The 17,220-nt window shown below is 46.9% G+C and overlaps 1 long non-coding RNA gene across 1 annotated transcript in view; it reads left to right on the forward strand.

The window, feature by feature from the left end:
* The first annotated feature begins 5,795 nt into the window (after window positions 1-5,795).
* Window positions 5,796-17,220, forward strand: part of LOC142769081 (uncharacterized) — a 42,508-nt gene continuing 31,083 nt past the window's right edge. Inside the window, exon 1 of the long non-coding RNA XR_012885644.1 lies at window positions 5,796-5,933. This is a non-coding gene — a long non-coding RNA (uncharacterized LOC142769081). The remainder of the gene's footprint in view (window positions 5,934-17,220) is intronic.

Below are 17,220 nucleotides of genomic sequence, written 5' to 3' on the forward strand. Positions count from 1 at the left end.
GATTTACAGCCACCATAAGGAGAGCGACATAATCCCAATAAAGAAGGGTTTACGGCAGGGAGACACGGTCTCTCTAATGGTATTCACCGCGTCCTTACAGGAGGTTTTCAGGATCCTATATTGGGAAGAGTTAGGTATTAAAGTTTTTAGTAACCTGCGGTTTGCCGTTGACATTGTCCCAATGAGTAACTCAGCGAGCAATTTACAGCTCATCATTACGGAGTTAGACAAGGAGAGCAGAAAAGTAGGTCTGAAAATTGATATGCACAAAACTAAAGTAGTGTGCAACAGTTTCGGCAGAAAACAGCACTTTGCGATAAGAGGAGAGAAGCTAGAAGTTGTAAAAGAATATTTCTACTTAAAACAGGCAGTAACTGCGGAGCCGAGCCATGAGAGTGAAAGAACTAGAAGAATAAGCATGGGGTGGATCACATTCAGCAAGCATTCTCAAATTATGGATGGTAATCTACCACTAACCCTCAAGAGCAAGGCATATAAAAGCTGCATCTAGCCGGTACTTACCTGCGGAGCAGAAACCTGGTGGCTTACAAAGAGGGTACAACTTAAATTGAGGACGACGCAGCGAGTGATGATAAACAAATGATAGGTGTGATAAACAAATGATAGGATGATAAACAAATGACAAGAAGAGAGCAGAGTGGGTCAGGAAACAAACCGGGGTTAAGGATTTCATAGTTAAAATCAATAAGAAGGAATTTACATGGGCCGGGCACGTAGCACGTAGGCAGGATGACCGATGTCCATTAAGGGTAACTGACTGGATTCCCAGAGAAGGCAAACGCACGAAGGGGAACACAGAAAGTTAGGTGGGCCCGATGAGATTAAAAAGTTTGGAGGTATAATGTGATAGCAGCAAATACAAGACCGGGTTGATTTGGCGATTATGGGAGAGGCATTTGCCCTGCAGTGGGCGTAGTTGCGCTGATGATGACGATGATGATGACATGCCAAAACCATGATATCTTTGCGAGGCACGCCGTTGTGGAGGGCTCTGGTATTTTCGGCTATGCGTTGTTCTTAAACGTGCTCTCACATATCATAGTACGCGGGGTTATGACATTGATAGAAACCGCCGCGGCTGGAATCGAACCCACGGCTTTCGGGTCAGCAGCCGTATAAGGCATGATCCACTGACCAGAGGGAACGGCGTTTCCCGCATGCTCCGTCCCAAGTTTGCGGATATTGGCCGTGAGGGGCGCGCAGATCATGGATGCCAGCATGCGTCCTCCACGTGACACGGCCTCAATCCGCCCAGCATTGCAGGGAGAAAGACGCCCGCATTGCGTTCCGTCTTGACCTACTCCGTCTCATTATTTTCTTTATCAGGTAAGCTTCGCGTTCTGCTGCTGCTGTCACAATGGGAAAACTCGACTACATGGTGCCTACGGGGAAAAGTGTACTCACCTCTGTGACTATCGCGTCGCTGAGGATTACGATGTCCAGGAAGTCCAGTGTCGCCGACACAGTGTTGAGAAAGGCGAGAAAATTTTCAAATGTCCATAACTCTTCAACGAAGATCAAGTAGACTCCGATGCAAAAGGAGAAGAGTAACACACCACCCGAGGTCACTATTGCGTACTGCCATATGTCGTTTAGACGTCGCTTGATGTCCGAAATGGTGCAGAGGGTGAACCTTACGTCCTCGACCAATCGCGCTCGCCTTTCCGAGCCAATAACGTCACATTCTTTGCTTCGCAGGATGGACCTGAGAACGCCGTGCTGGTGCTCAATGTACAATCTGATCACTTCGCAGCAGGGCCTGAGGACCAGAAAGGACGCTGCGTCAAACACGTAATAAAGAAAGTTGCCCGCCATGCACGTAAGTTTCAGCATTGCGCTCCGTGCTGGACCACGGCCGAGTCGGTCTACAAATTCCAGCGAGAGGTAACTACAGGTGCATACGTTCGCAACGAATGCTGACAACAGTAGGAAACGTATCAAGCAGCAAGTAGGTGTCATCCTGCGATGATTCCTCGGTGCAACGAACTGAACGCTTTCCTCGTACTTGGAAGATTCGCCGAAGAAGCTGTGCATACTTCTCACTTTGACGGTCGCGAGAGTTGCGTTTAGCGCCACCTTGGCATTGACGACGACGTAGAGCAATACGTGGACGGTCATGGTGAAAGGCACATCGTGCGCGAATACGGCAAGGCAGAGCTGGTAGAAGAAGCCTATCTCGACGATGGCACACACAGAGAGGCAACCGACGGAATAGATTAGGTACAACTTATTCCAGAAGCAGACCCTTCTATCAGATTCTGACGTCTCAGAACTGCGAGAGATCATGAGACCCGACGACTTGCAAATCGTTCCGTACCACTTGAAGTGACGTGTCATGAAAGACGCCATAGTGACCACTTCGGTATTGTCAAAACGATAGTCTTTCTTTTTTTTTCCTTTTTGTAGAGTGAGAGTGAGCAAGGGAGGCCTTTGAACCAAAACCACGAGCTATTGCGGTCACACCAGTGTTCTGTAATGAATGAAACACTAGCAATTAATATTAGACAACGTTGGGACGTAATACGCTCCTCTACGGCACATCATAATTCTACAGCGTAACATAAACGCAGCGAATCACCAGCAAACTTAGTATTAAATAACGCATAGTGCCGAGCATTCAGGCGAGACGATTGTTTCAGTTACGCATTGTGGCATCGGTATCTTATGAATTCTACTTATCACTTGAATCGCGGAGGTATAAGGAGTTTAGTTGAAGTTAAGCGATGTGCTGTGTGTTCTGTGTAAAAGTGGCTGCGCTTCCCAGCAAGATAATATAAGGAGGTTAGCCATATTAACTGCATAAATGCCGTGCATTATTTATCCGAACAGGTTCTTTTTAAATACTTGCGTGAATATGGCTATACATTCGCGATTTCTATTGAAGCTTACACTTTGTCCAACACCCATGGTAGTTTTTTTTATATACGTAAATCTGTGCGTTTTTTTATGAAGGGCAGTAGCAGACGAGAAGGCACTCCGACCACTGAGCATTCTAATGAACCATACATATATATCCCTTTCAAGAACCTTGTACACCAAGTTATCACTTCATAAATGATCTAGACCACTGCTCTCACTTAGGTCACAATATTGCATTTATAGCTACACTACACAACACATCGTATCGGAACAGTGCAAGAGACCTGACCAATAGTGCCCAGCACTTCCCCTCTCGTGAAGCACCAACTCACGCTTTCAAAGGGCTGCTCGTACGTGGTTACCTGATGGCTGTTGACAGGTCGAGGTACATCATCACTGACGCTCTCTCGAAGGCTTTCGCCATCGAACGATCGTGAACTGTTAGGCATAACCCCTGCCGACACTGCTTGTTAACGATGTTTGCTTGCGTTACCGTGGATACCGTACACTCGCGCCGAGTAATGAATGCTTCTTACGTCGGCGCAAGCGTTTCACGCCGACGGGCGCCAGCCGTGATCTCACAAGTACGACCTTCAGTGTTTCGCCGAGAGCGAAGCGCTGGACGTGCGAGAAGTGCATCGATTTGAGTAACCACGGTGCGGTGCTCGTAATTTATTCTTCAAAGTCGATATGCAGCGCGCAGGGTGGAGGGTGCGAAGCTTTATGGTGCGCGGTCTGCATATCTTATCACCGCAGCCGCGCGCTGTAAAGAGACATGAACAAGACAGCTATACTCCGAGCTAAATTAGGGTTCACGTCCACGAAGATGAGTCAGGACACCAGCGTGGTCGTTGATTACGTCGAACACGCGAGGCACCGTTCAACGGAGGCTTTCCGTTGTATCTTCTATTTTTATTCACCAAAAGAGGAAGCAAGATGCACGCCATGCGCCCGCGTTTATGAGCTGGTGCTAACCTGGCTTTGACCATGCGCGTGCGCATGGCCTCCAAGATGGCGAACGCGCGGTGTTGAGAGTGAGAATTTATCAGAAGGCAGAGAGGTCGGCCTGAGCTAGTTCGCTCTAGCCTGCTACTCTACACAGGGGATAAGGGAAACGGGAAGGAAAGGGGGATGAAGGGTGATCCCTTCATCCCTCTTTCGCGCGGTGTTGGTTTTGACTATGCATGTGCGCATGGCCTCCAAGATGGCGAGTGAGCGGCGGCGCTGCACGCCCGCCATTTAGGAGGCCATGGTGTGTGCTGCAAAAGTACAAGCCGGTCGCGTCAATCGCGCTGTGCGGCGATTTCGTTTAAAATAAACAAAAAAAACGTCTACTCGAGACGTAAACGGTCTAAACCCGAATCGGAACACAGCGCGGCCTTGCTCCAGGTGGATTGTGCTTCGTGCGAAGGTTTCACGTACGACTGATGCTCAGCACAACCCGCACTGTCCGTAACGTCACGTGAGCACATCACGTGACTCGAGCGACCGTACAGTATGGAACGCCGCCATTTTGAATGCGCCACGAAGCGAAATAAAAGAGAAGAAAAAGGTGAAAAGGGCCGCGTCCTCATCGCGGGTACGAGCCTTTGGTACATGCCGCAGGAATACGGCGTACACTGAAATGTCCATGTCTTATTGTCGATGGAAAGACAAGTCGATTGCACAACGAAAGACGGCTCTATTATTCTCTATATTTGAAAGGTCGTTTGTACACTGGTAGGGGAAAGGTGCGGGTCAGACGTTCTTAGTTTGCTAGCTCATCTATATCTGTGGAAACGTGGCCTGGGAACTTTTTACCTGGATTTTACGTTTCCCGTTGATCTTTGCTAAGGCTTACCCGAGCATGCCTGACATTTTATGCACCGCAGTCTATGGGAGCACACACACACACACACACACACACACACACACACACACGCACGCACGCACACGCACACACAATGTCAGATGCATCTTTCCAGATATACTGCCGACAGCCACCTTGAAAAGCAGTTTAATTTTCTTTGTTTAAAACATCTGACTTTTACATGCATGTTTTCATTGATTTTGTCAAACAACAGACGCTTTTACCGATCGCTGTTAGCATTATTTTTAGTTCAAGCTATTACCAAAAACACACTTAAACATGTCCGTTAGCAGGTGAACCCTTCAGAGGTCGAAGCTTATTTGGCACAGGCTTCACACAGCCGCAGCCACGACTTTCTGCCCTTCTGTTCTTTGTAACTATAGGCTATAGGCTGGATTTATGGGCACTAAAAAATCGGGTTTTATGCGCCGAGAATAGACAGACAGAACACCGTTTTGGGACGCCAAAATCGTAAATGTAGGCACAATAAATATTTACAAAAATTAAAATTTCAAAGAAATATGTGAGGGGCCAGTGTCTATACGAGAGGAAAGCAAGCAAAAATCTTTCTTTTTATGATGGTACGAAGGTGCCAGTGGTTTAGCATAGCCACGCGATTACTTTATCGCAGGGATTTCAGAACATGGTCTCTCTTTTTATTGTCCAGAAATGTGGGTCAAGTGTCCACTGTCGAATAAACAACCTTCTGGGACCCTTTCTTTCCGGCATGGCTAACAAGGGCAGCACGTGAGCGAATAGCCGGACTGCTATAGCCAAAAGGCTATAGCAGTCCATCGTGTTAACCTGGTCTAATCGCGCAGGGTCGATTTCTCCTTCTTTCTGTGAACCCCGTATACTCATGGCCATAACCATGCTGTCCTTGACGACATTTGGGCTACAGTGTCTCTGGCTTTTGGCTGCGCTGCTTCACTTGACCTGGCAACACTGGCTAGGTGAGCAGCCACGATGAACAAACAGCTTTATGTACCACGTGACTGAGTGCGCTGGCGAAATAACTATCCCGTTTGTTGTGCGTGCGGTGGGCGTTGCTTCTCGATCGGTCGAGTGTGGCTGTCGGTGTATTGTTGTTTGAAATGTGCCTGCGCTCGTCCTGGGAGTTTCGCCAGTGCTGCCTATTGCGAAGATGCACTACACTGACGGGGATATGTGCATATTGATACCGTGGTACACTCGACGTAAAGCGGTAAGTACCGCTCTAAGGTTCCCGCGGACAACGCGTTGTTAACTGCGTGAGCACTATAATAACGCTGCTAATCAAGTTTTTTTTTTCGTGACATGTCGACGATAAGTGAGCATTTGCTCACGTTGGAAGCATGCCTGTGCGTACTGTTTGTCAGGATGATGGCAAAGTTGTGTGATGTTATGTGCGGGCAAGTTCTTTGTTCGGAGTGATGAACAGAGTACGCGCGCGCGACTGTGATTCGTCGACCTATTTGATCCGAGTTGTGGCGGCGCCCTTCTCTGTTGGCAGTTGTGTTTGGTGCCCCGCTAGCGACGAGCCACTATCTCGGTCCAGGAATAGTTGCGCAAGGTTTAATAATCATTGAGCCAGTTAGCTCTAAGCGTCAACCGTGTCTAAGGCCCATACGCTTGGTCGGGTTGGTAATCCATGTGCACTTTTTTTTTGTCGCCCAAAATGACCGTGGACGGGAGACAAGGGCATGGTGTCCGCGCCGTTCATTTTGGGTCCTTGTTCATTTTGTACACTAAAACTACTGTGGATGAACACTGATAACGAACATAATGCTTCGTGTTACGTGCGCCCCTCAAAGCTCGCCTATACGTGATAATACAGACTATTTCGTTAAGATCGTACCGACGTTTCCCTTCACCCGCAACGTAGATGGCGTGATACTGATACGTAGGCGGCGTATATATAGCCATTCATTGAACTGTGTTCAAACGGATCTTTCACGTTTGTGTGCTGGGGGGGGGGGGGAGGCAAATCGCCTTACGTGAACTGCCCAAGCGCTAGTTTGATATTTTCAGCCTTAGTGCTGGCGTTAATTCCTGTACATTTTTTTTTAGTCTGCAAGCTTTCATCATGTGGATCTTTCGTTATGTTGTTCTTGTTATCGAAAGTTATGTTCACCTCAACCCGCTTTTGGTGTTTGACTTCGCTGAGTACGTTTGCGTTCTCTAGTCACATGCTACAAAAGTTCTCAGCTTATCAATATCATTTTCTTTGGTACACAGAGGACGCCCTCTAGTGTTATGCATACGGCACGGTCTCCATGCATGTGTTGCCTCTAAAATGTCAAATAATAGCCAGCATATTCATCTAAATACACACCAAATATGGAACTGTTCTTCCTTCGGGATCTTTGCTTTCAAACAATTAAATACTTCAGGAATCAGTCTCACCAAATGATCTGATGTTGTGTAATCGTGTTGATACGAGCCACCTGAAAAACACTACTTCACCTTTAGTCGCAGCAAGCACATACCTACACACAACTTAATTTTACATGTTACCTACACTAGATACATGATGTGTGTACATACCGTCATCAATGCGCAGTTATATTGCGCTTTTTTGCAGTAAATAAGATGCTTATATGGTGCGCATCACATTGCGTTTCCTCTAAGAAACGCCATGATAGATTTAAAGTACCATGGTAGATCTGCAGAAATACACGTGTGCCTGGGTGGATGCGTACATGCGCCCTGCTCTAATAGGGAACTCGTTCGGTTATTCGTCTACAGTTAATGTGAGAACAAACTGGCCGTTATTTGGAATAGGCCAATGCTCAGATATCATGTGTATCCAAATAAAAAAAGGGGTCCTTCACCAGGTTTGACGATTTTGAGCTGACGAGCGCGATGCATACATGGGCCGTTCGCGATCACGTCTGCCAAATTTGGCAACGCTACACGCCACGGAAATGGGTCGAAATTCAAGACGAACACTGCTTGCCCTTCTTTTGACGTAGAATATGACGTAGACAACGAAATTGCCCTGAGTATACGGTATATGCTGTGATGTCGGTCTTCTGCGTAGACGACTGTGCTGTGACGTCGCCAGTAGCACGTGACAAGGCGATAATTATTTCACACATGTGTAGTTTTGTGTAATTTGTTGCTTGAATATATGAATAAAACTTAAGATAAATAATGAGACACACACAGGTGATGTGTGCGTCTTTCATTTTTATCCCGTGAATTGCAACAAGATACGGGGCTATAGTGTGCCTGCGTCTTGCATACGTTCGTGTCCCTGCGGTTAGCGCATCGAGATGACGCCAGCCTTGGAAACAAAGTGGCTCTGCGCAGGGGCTCCGGAACAGAGGGGAGGGGGGGGGGGCAGGGGAGGCCGCTTTTCTCTGGTTAGAAACCATGCCCCCCCCCCCCCCCCCCTAACATCTGCGATGATCCCTCCCTCCGCCCGCACACTTCCCATATACTTCGGGAGCCCCTGGCTCTGCTCGTTTCAGCACTCATTATGCTCATCTATTCTCGGCGTCTAAAGCATTTCCGAACGAATGCGCACTGAGGCATCCATCCCGCAGAAATAGAAAGCAGACCACAAAATAACGCTGGTCAACAAAACAATGCCGCTCGTGTGCTGCAGGATTGGGCTTTCTCGGGCCTCTGGCACGTCATGCGCACGTGACCTCTTGCTCGGAGAGTGTGTGGACGATATTTGGCCTGCGAAGGCTACGCGGGGCGAGCAGCAAGAGTTTCGAGCACACATCCTCGTATCCTGGTTTCACGCCGCTTAAAAATGCTGCTTTTGTCGGCTCGTAATGAACCGATCGAAAGAAACCTTGTGGCATAATTCTCTTCATCAGTAACACAACTACTATAGTGCCTTACTAGACTTTGTTATAGGGCCTGGTGAGGCGCTTTCCATGGGTTCGTGTGCGGGTGATTATTAATCAGCTGCCGTCCCGTAAGATCACTTATACTACGTGAAGAGTGCAAAAAGAGCGTTCCCACACCCGCCCTAATGGCTACATACAGGTGGCGCTGCTGACCGCCGTCGTACCTCAAAGGTACGGATCGGACGCGTTGTTCGAAGGTCGCCGCTTCGGATCCTGCCGGTGGCAAGTCATCCTTTCGTCCACTTTTCTTTCTTCACATTTACACTATAATTACTTTGTAACAAAATCCCGTAAACTTTCCTCGGTAATATTGTCGGTTAGCTCTCGCTAATGATGTGTATCCATTAAAACGCTTACCTTGGACCATTATCATCGATTTCGCTTGTTTGATTTTTAATGCATTTTTTATCATTTGAAAAACTATATTGATTGAATAAAAGTGCTTGGAAGAAATTCAAGAGTGTCACTCGTCGCCCGTGCGACTAAAAACCGGAAGACCAACTCCGTTCCCTTCTGCAATATCTCTCTGTATCAGGGTTGCCAGTTGCGCTTATAATAAGAGGATTTCGGCTTCCTTCTATGCCCAGTCGCTTGTAGGATTTTTCCATTCGCTTGTCGCGTTTGGGGGGCTTAATTGCATTTTTCTATAAATAATAGGCATATCAGTCATCACGTTCACCAGCGCACGTTTGTCGTTTACTAATAGCGTGTTTCTCAATGACACAATGTAGCTGAGTGTATAGGCCTGTTTGAGTGCCTAGGTTAATCGCAGTGCCCCTCCCCCACCCCGTCTTGCTGATTCAATGCACGGGGTAGATTTTTCGCCCCCTCCCCGTTTTTGAAGGGACTACAGGTGAAGCCGGCTCCCCTGATTCTGTCCTCGTGTGCACGCTTGTGGTTCAGTGCCGAAGCCAAACATACGTTGGCGGAGTGAAAAAATACCGTAATGCGAGAGCTGAAGTCCAGTGCACCTCAACCGCATATACCCCAGGCAACTCCCCGACGCTGGCTGTATCCTATGTAAACAAGAATGCGCAGACATGAAACACACTCTTTGGAAATGCCTACACGCTACATGGCTTTTCGGGCACCGAAACCCGGACCTCCTTGAAATGCGTATGCTCGACGCTCTGGCTAGCTCAGAATTAGAAGACCCAATTTGGGCCATCCAGCAGGCCCGAGAAGCGGCGGAAAGGTTAAGCCTTACCGCGACCACTCGGGTGGCCTATAGGCCCGGTCGCTAATCTGCAGGTTTTTAAGATAATGTTTTGTACAGTCATTTATCCAAACGCGCGTTCTACCGAAGGGAGACTGCCCTGAGACGATGTTAAAGATGACTATGTGCTTTCGTTCATAGTGGCGCATCTTTGCTCTACAAGACAAAAAAATTACGCGGTTTATGATACCCTTCTTCGTACTTTATTGACATTGTTAATCATAATCAAAAATATTTTCAAGAATCACAATATATAATGTTTCCGCTTGTTTTGACTTTTTCTTTCATCATGAGTATTTGCATGTTTGCTCCGTGGCATCGGTCAACACAGCTCTGTATACATGATCTCATGGCGCTATATATTGCAAAGAAAAAAGCGTTCAGCAAAGCACAAGGCATTGCTTGCTCAACAAACAGAAGGAAACAAACTTTCAAGGAAGCAGCAAATAAATTATGGAGGTAAAACTTTATTCTACCACTGAGCCACGCCGGTGCTTGGTACTTGGAAAACTTTCCTTGGGCAGGCTTGATGTCGGGGAAGCAATCGCGTTAATATGACTTATGAAGCGTTTTAAAACAGCGAAAGAACAACCAGTTGTCCCACAGTGCGAATAGCGTAACGAGTGGGTCATCCGATGCTCCAACTCATTACAAAAGCTTATTCTTGTTCACCTATTAGCTGTGGCGCATACCCACTTCAGGCATAATTCATCATCGTCATCAGCCACTGCATGAACGAATGGCACAAAATTCCTTGCAAGTGTTTACCGGACACCACGTTTCTCAGAAGATTGACGAAAAATAGCATAGCGATTGCCGGTCTACTACCCTAAAATTTTTATTGTTAATGCCGTAATGTGCATCAAGCAAGTGTGCTTGCAGCAGTTACCTGATGAGTGCTTAGAAAAGGCTCTGAAAGGCTGCTCTTCTATCTTTCGCTGTGACTGTGCTGCGCCTTCCGCGCAGGCCTGGCGTTTTTTCCACCAAGAGATTCGGGAAGGTACGTCACTGGGTCCCCGCACGACCCTATTGCACTACGCGTTCATGACGTCATGTAGTGGCATCACGTGGGCGACCAGGTCAGTGGCGATCTTCTGCTTGGCCTTGTCCGTTGAGCGTAGCAGGGTAGCCCATTCCTCTTATGTGGTAGTTTATTGTTGTCCTCCTGTAGACATGATTAAGAACTACGTGACATCGAGGAATCGTTCATTCATTTGTCAAGTTCTGTCAGACTTTTTTCACACTTTCACTTGTCTGAACGAGAATGACCGTGTACGTGATCATTGCTCCGGCAAGCTGCAAATGGAAAGACATGTGATATTGAAGCTTTACATATGCAAGCTGTTCTTCTTTTTGTTAGAATAAGATATACAGACGCCGTCTTGTGTACACCTTTACATATTATTTCAAGAGGTGGGAAGCTACGTGCTTAAAAACAGAGGCTACAACGGTCCCTTGCCTAAGTCAACATAAATATTATGGGACACACTTCACATTCTTCACTCGAAAGCATTTCTTCCAAATCATAAATTGAATTCGCCCATTACGGGGTTGTATTTTAATTAGTGCAGTACAAAGTTGAACCATAACCATCATAGCAAAAGTTCTGACACCTATATCAGCACCTTTGGTGTCTGCATCCCAAAATTTCCCTACCAATCTTTTTTTTTTCCTTCAAGAGTGCAGTGTCAGAAACATACGATATAGGGGCGAACGGCATACGAATATCTCAATTACAAAAATTTACCAATGCTTTGCTAGAGTTTACTAGTGAACTATAGCTGTAACGTTATATGTGACAAGAAGAGCAAATTGAGCAATGACAACGTTAGTATTCATGTTGTCAGGCAACAGAGCAACATACAAAGTCAGAGTTATAAGCTCTGCCGTTTTACGTGCCAACCGGGCCACCATCTGATTATCTTGTCGGTCGAGCTGAGGACACTTTAATGCCACGAAAATAGTTATTGTAGCCGGCCTTTACAACTCAGCGAAACCTTGCGACGCAGGTCTTTCGGCCCAGATGCTCGTCGCGAACCTAGCGGTGACCTCGAGCAATTCGAGTTAGGGGACACACCTGCTGCGCTCGTTTGGACACCTGTCAATTCTATCACCGTGGCCCAGTGAAACGAGCTAGGCCTACCGCCTCGTGGTATGTTAGGCCCAATCTACTACATTCATTATCACCTGCATGAACTAACATGCTTCGGGCTCGTCGCTAGGCCAAACCTCCACAGATTTTTTTAGTCGCAACCTATTCGACCATTCCATCAACTGTAGGCGGCGCAATGATGCGCCGAAGTGGCGGACGAGACGGTGATGTCGCGAGCGTGCACGTCAGCGTTGCAGAGCGTGAAGACGTGCTGATTGACTGAAGTGCGGCGCAGATTATCGCCATGTGACAGCTTCGGAGCTCGGCCGCATGGCGCCGCCTGCGTCGCTGGAATGACCGAATTTCGCACAAATTATGGCCGTATCTTCTTTGTAACAGTCACTCGCTTTCTTTAGATTCTTCAAGGGCTGCATTGTAGTTATTTCGTTTTAAGAGCTAATCTAGCATAACCCGGAGTGGTGTGTTATACCCTCACCAGCCAGTTTTAATGCCTTGGGACCATGAAGATGCTCGAAAGTAAAACAAAAAAGTAGATATCGTCAAACATGTCTCTTTCTAGCGATAACGAACAGTTGACGGTGTTCCAGAAAAGCCGAAAAGCGGGAACTTTGCATTTTTTGTTTTATTTTTCAGTGACAGAAACAGAAGTCAAAAGAACTGCCCGCTCATCTTCGAGTTAAGTGTGGTTGACACACTCCATAATGGAATAAATCCAAGAGTTCATGTACTTTCATGATGAGGCCGGCCCGGTCAGTGGCGAATTGAATTGTGGAGCTCTTATGTTTCTTCATATTTTCATGCAATGTGTACTTTTGAGCTTCCTTACTTTCGAACGTAGCACAATATGCTTGGTACTTGAAGACTCGCTGACACTATAGCCTACAATGAAATAATTAAAAGTGACTCTTCATTTCTTACCGAAACGAGCGTCGGTAATTTCAAGGAGAAGAAACCAGCGGCAGATAACGCCATCTCTCCGGGTTTCAAGGAACTCCTCAGAAAGATCACCTGCAAAAGTCGTATTGTTCGAGCATATGGTTCGAGCAAGCGGAGAATGTATTCAGTGACATGTGCTTGATAACAGTGAATAAGCAGTGCGCTTAGGGGTCGATGAGCATCTTTTATCGGACATATACTTATTCAGGGTGATCCAGCTGTATTTAGTGAGAGTTTCAAAATATGCCAATGCAATGACGACGCGACCAAGTGCACGTTGCCGACTCTCGCATGGAACTAGTCATACTATACTTTTGAGTTCTGATTAATAGCTTACTTAGGCTACTTCCGTTAATGAACTTCTGAAGAAACAAAGCTGGGCAAAAATTTCAGTGAGGAAGTTGTAGATCGGTTCGCAAAATTTCCGATCAGACTGTTTCGAACTTATCTGTTAGTTATTATAGTGCTTTACTGCTTAAAACAGACGCCCGCGAAATACAAAGATACCTCGTGTCATTCCCACCCGTGCGTCAGAGCGGGCTGCGATTCCAATGCTCCCTAACACTCCGCATACGAGCGGTCATAGCATTTGCGGGATGGTGCTGTCTCGACAGGGGCGCGACAATGGCAGAGGCCGTGCGATGAACATGCTTTAGTGGGGGCGCGCCCGAAGTTCGGCGACTACTGAAAGTAGTAGAGAACAAATGCGTACTTGGTCGACGTAGCTGTCGCTTTCTGAGGAAATCACGACTTCTTGCAGGGTGCGTCGCACGTTCCGAACCTTCAAAGAAAGAGAAAAGTTGATGGTAGGGCACCGTTAAGAAACTGACGTCAGTGTTGGACAAATCCGGGCGTTCATATTGTCCCCTGTTAGTGACGATGAAGTGGGCGGAAAAGAAATTCTATTGTTCACCACGTTACGTACAAATTTGGTTCCACAAACACGTACCAATTCGGTTCCACGAAATTATGCCACTTGAAATTTGTGTTCACAATAAAAGTGTCACATGTTTACACTCAATTGTTCTGGCACCCAGCACACAGTGTTCTTTTAGGTAGTTCTTAGGCCCTGAATCGGCGAACACGCCAAGACAACCCGGTTGTGTGCGATTTTAATGAAAGCACAGCACCATCGTTTCATGAACTCCTCCTCTCCCAGTGAAAAGAATTCTGATTTCAAATGGCCCGTAACAATATTATACAACCGCACCAGCAAATCCCATTGATGTTTACGGGCCTTTTTGCTTGATGCACAGCCAAGCCCCTGTTTTCCCACAACACGTACTTGCCAGCGGTCAGCACTAGACGTGCAAGCGCGCCATTTGGACATCGTTCCCTTTTGACAAATCTTTCTACACCCAACGGGAGGTACGCCCTGTCCACGATGGACTAAAAAGTCTTGGCCACTCGACAGGTTAACAAAGTGTGTTCGTTGTCCTCGTGCATGCCGCTGTGCACACACGATCGGACCGAACGTAGTGCCACTTGTGCATTCGGTCCGCCGAGGGCAGGAAAGACCACCTGTAACGCGACACGATATCCTGGATGTTGCACGGTAGCATACTGGGCGTCAACAACACCCACGGAAAACCGGGGTTTTTAACCTCGCAGCCCGAGTTTACAAGTTGCTCTTGAGTGAGTTCCGTGTTACACACCTCCAGGAGGGGGGTGTCCAGATTTAGCACGGCTATACTCTTGTAAAATCCTACTACATGCCCGTAGAGGGGCGTCGGGTTCATCGCCTTCAGCCCCGCTGGTTGCGTCGGAGAGAACAAACTACCCTGCACCCCCAAGAAATACATTGCCAGTTTCCTGGCGCGGTGTTCCTTCTGAAGTTGCAAGACCTTGAGGGTCGTCTTCAAGCATACATGTCCGCGAGGGCGACAATCGAAAAGGTGTTCCATCCACCCTTCTCGCTAGGCAATCCCAACTGCTCGTATTTAACGAGGGCCGTTTTGGCATTCCAGAAAAACCTAACTATTTGGCACTTGACCTTACGCCTGACTTGGTTCGGTATGACTACCGAGTTTGTTGAAAACCGCAGGCGCTCAGTATAAACGTCCATGAGTAGATATCGACATACGTAGTACGGAAAGTTAAATTCAAGTGCCCTGGTTATTTCCTGTCTAAGTGTATTCACCTCCTCCTTCTAACTCTGGTTGGACACGCCAGTGGCCCTGTAATTTGTTCCTAAGATAGTTACATTGTCTACCACGGAGATTCTGTGTAGACACGTTACCGGGGATACATGGAGACACAAAGACTTGCATTCGTACAAATAAAGTTTCGCTCCGGAGAGCTCTGCATAGGTTGAGAAAACTTTAAGGACGGTGGCGAGGCTGTCCTCGTCCCTGTGATATATCGTGATGTCATCTGCATAGGCAGCTACATTAAGTGAGCCACTACCCGGGGTCTGCAACCCAAGGACGCTCGGGTGTCTTTCGACCTGGACAAGGAAAGGTTCAACTGTCAGCGCGAACGACAGGGGGGAAAGGGGACAGCCCTGTCGCACATCTCGCGTTACCGAAAAAAAAAGCTACCGTTTCATTATTCATCGTTAAGTCACTATTATTGTCATCATACAGTTCCATGATTAGGTACACAAACTGTGTAGTGAAACCAAATGCCAAACAAGTGGCGAAAATGTATTCATGTTCTACCCTATCGCATGCTTGTGCCTGGTTTACGGATGGAAACCAACCATTCGCTTGCCGCTGCCTTGTGTAGTCTATATATATATATTCAACATGTTCAGGGTTTGGACAAGTGGGCAGAACACAAGCTGGTACATATGAAAACGCTTTGTTCAGTGAGCTTTCCCCCACACCAGTTTCACCCTGGTCGAGGCGATCAAGACGTCGGCCGTCGGTTACCTGCTCGACTGTGAAGCGCGTTGGCTTTCATGAACGCCTTATCGAATCTTCCAGCGCTATTTACTGGTCCCAGCGTTAGATCGAAGACAAACCCTTTAGTGCGCAATTTGAGGGGGCGAAGCTCCTCATGGTCGAGGTTTGTGCCCCAATCGCCCTATCCAGCCGCTATATCCGGAGCGCTCACAAGAGGAGCAGCTGTGTTCTCGTTTCTAGTTTGAACGGAGATCACTAGATGACTCTGCAGCGCTCGTTACACGCAGATGGCTATGCAGCGCTCGGTCCAAGAGGACTTGTGGGGAATACTGGACACACTATAGGTGTGGAAGATGGTCACTAATCGTTTAAAGGGTATCTATAAAAGTAACAAGGTAGTTATAAAGTGAGAAAAAACGGTATCCAAGCCCAGAGAGGTGAAACGGGGCCTTAGGTAGAGGTGTCCTCTGTCACCTTTGTTATTCATGATCTACCTACAAGTCTTACATGCCAAATTAGAGGGAAGTGGACTTAGCTTCAAGCCCTCTTTCGTCAAACAAGAAAAACTCATTGAACTGGCACTACCAGCATTGATGTACGCAGATGATATAGTGCTAATGGCTGACAACAAGGAAGATTTGCAAAGATTGATGAGCAGCTGTGGTAATGAGGGAGATAGGTTAAATTTAAGATTTTTAATGATAATGATGATTTTTAATGATAATGAAGGTAGTGAGCTTAGGATAAAGGAGGTCACGCTAGAGATAACAGATAAATACAAATATCTGGGCGTATGGATAAGCAATGGAACCGAGTACCTACCTACGGGAACACGAAGTATACGTAACGACTAAAGGTAACAGGAAGGCAGTAGTGATGAAAAATAGGGCATTGTGGAATTACAATAGGCATGATGTTGTGAAAGTAATATTGAAAGGGGACATGGTTCCGGGTCTGACGTTCTTGTGCATCAGATCAGAAGTTCAAGCAAGATTAGAAATTAAGCAACGTGGAATAGGTCGGCTTGCTTTAGGAGCTCACGGGAATACACCGAATCAGTGAGTACAAGGTGATATGGGATGGACATCATTTGAGGGCAGGGAAGCTAGCAGCAAGATGAAATTTTAAAAGCGATTGAGAGAAGTGGGGCAGGAGCGTTGAGCAAGGACGGTTTTTAGCTACTTGTACATGAATGTCGATACAAAATGGAGGAAGCGAACCAGAAAATTGACAGGCAAATCCTTAGAAAACGGCAGGGGGCCAAACCAAAAGGAACTATCAGCTAAGAAGAAGGTGAAGAAAACGGAGACTGACATGTAGAGAATCGGCATGATTAAGAAGTCCGCAATAGAGATCTAACGAACATTTAAGCAGGAAACTGCCAAGGAAAGGATCTATGATAACACTCGGAGTAGTTCTCTACTGTTTGAGGCCAGGACAGGATTGTTGCGAACCAATTAAGTCATATCGGGCCAAATACAAAGGGGTAGACACGGTATGCAGTACATTCGGAGAGGAGAAGGAAACTGCCGAAT

The sequence above is a fragment of the Rhipicephalus microplus genome, chromosome 8 (assembly GCF_043290135.1).
Source record: "Rhipicephalus microplus isolate Deutch F79 chromosome 8, USDA_Rmic, whole genome shotgun sequence".
NCBI classification, from domain to species: Eukaryota; Metazoa; Arthropoda; class Arachnida; order Ixodida; family Ixodidae; genus Rhipicephalus; species Rhipicephalus microplus.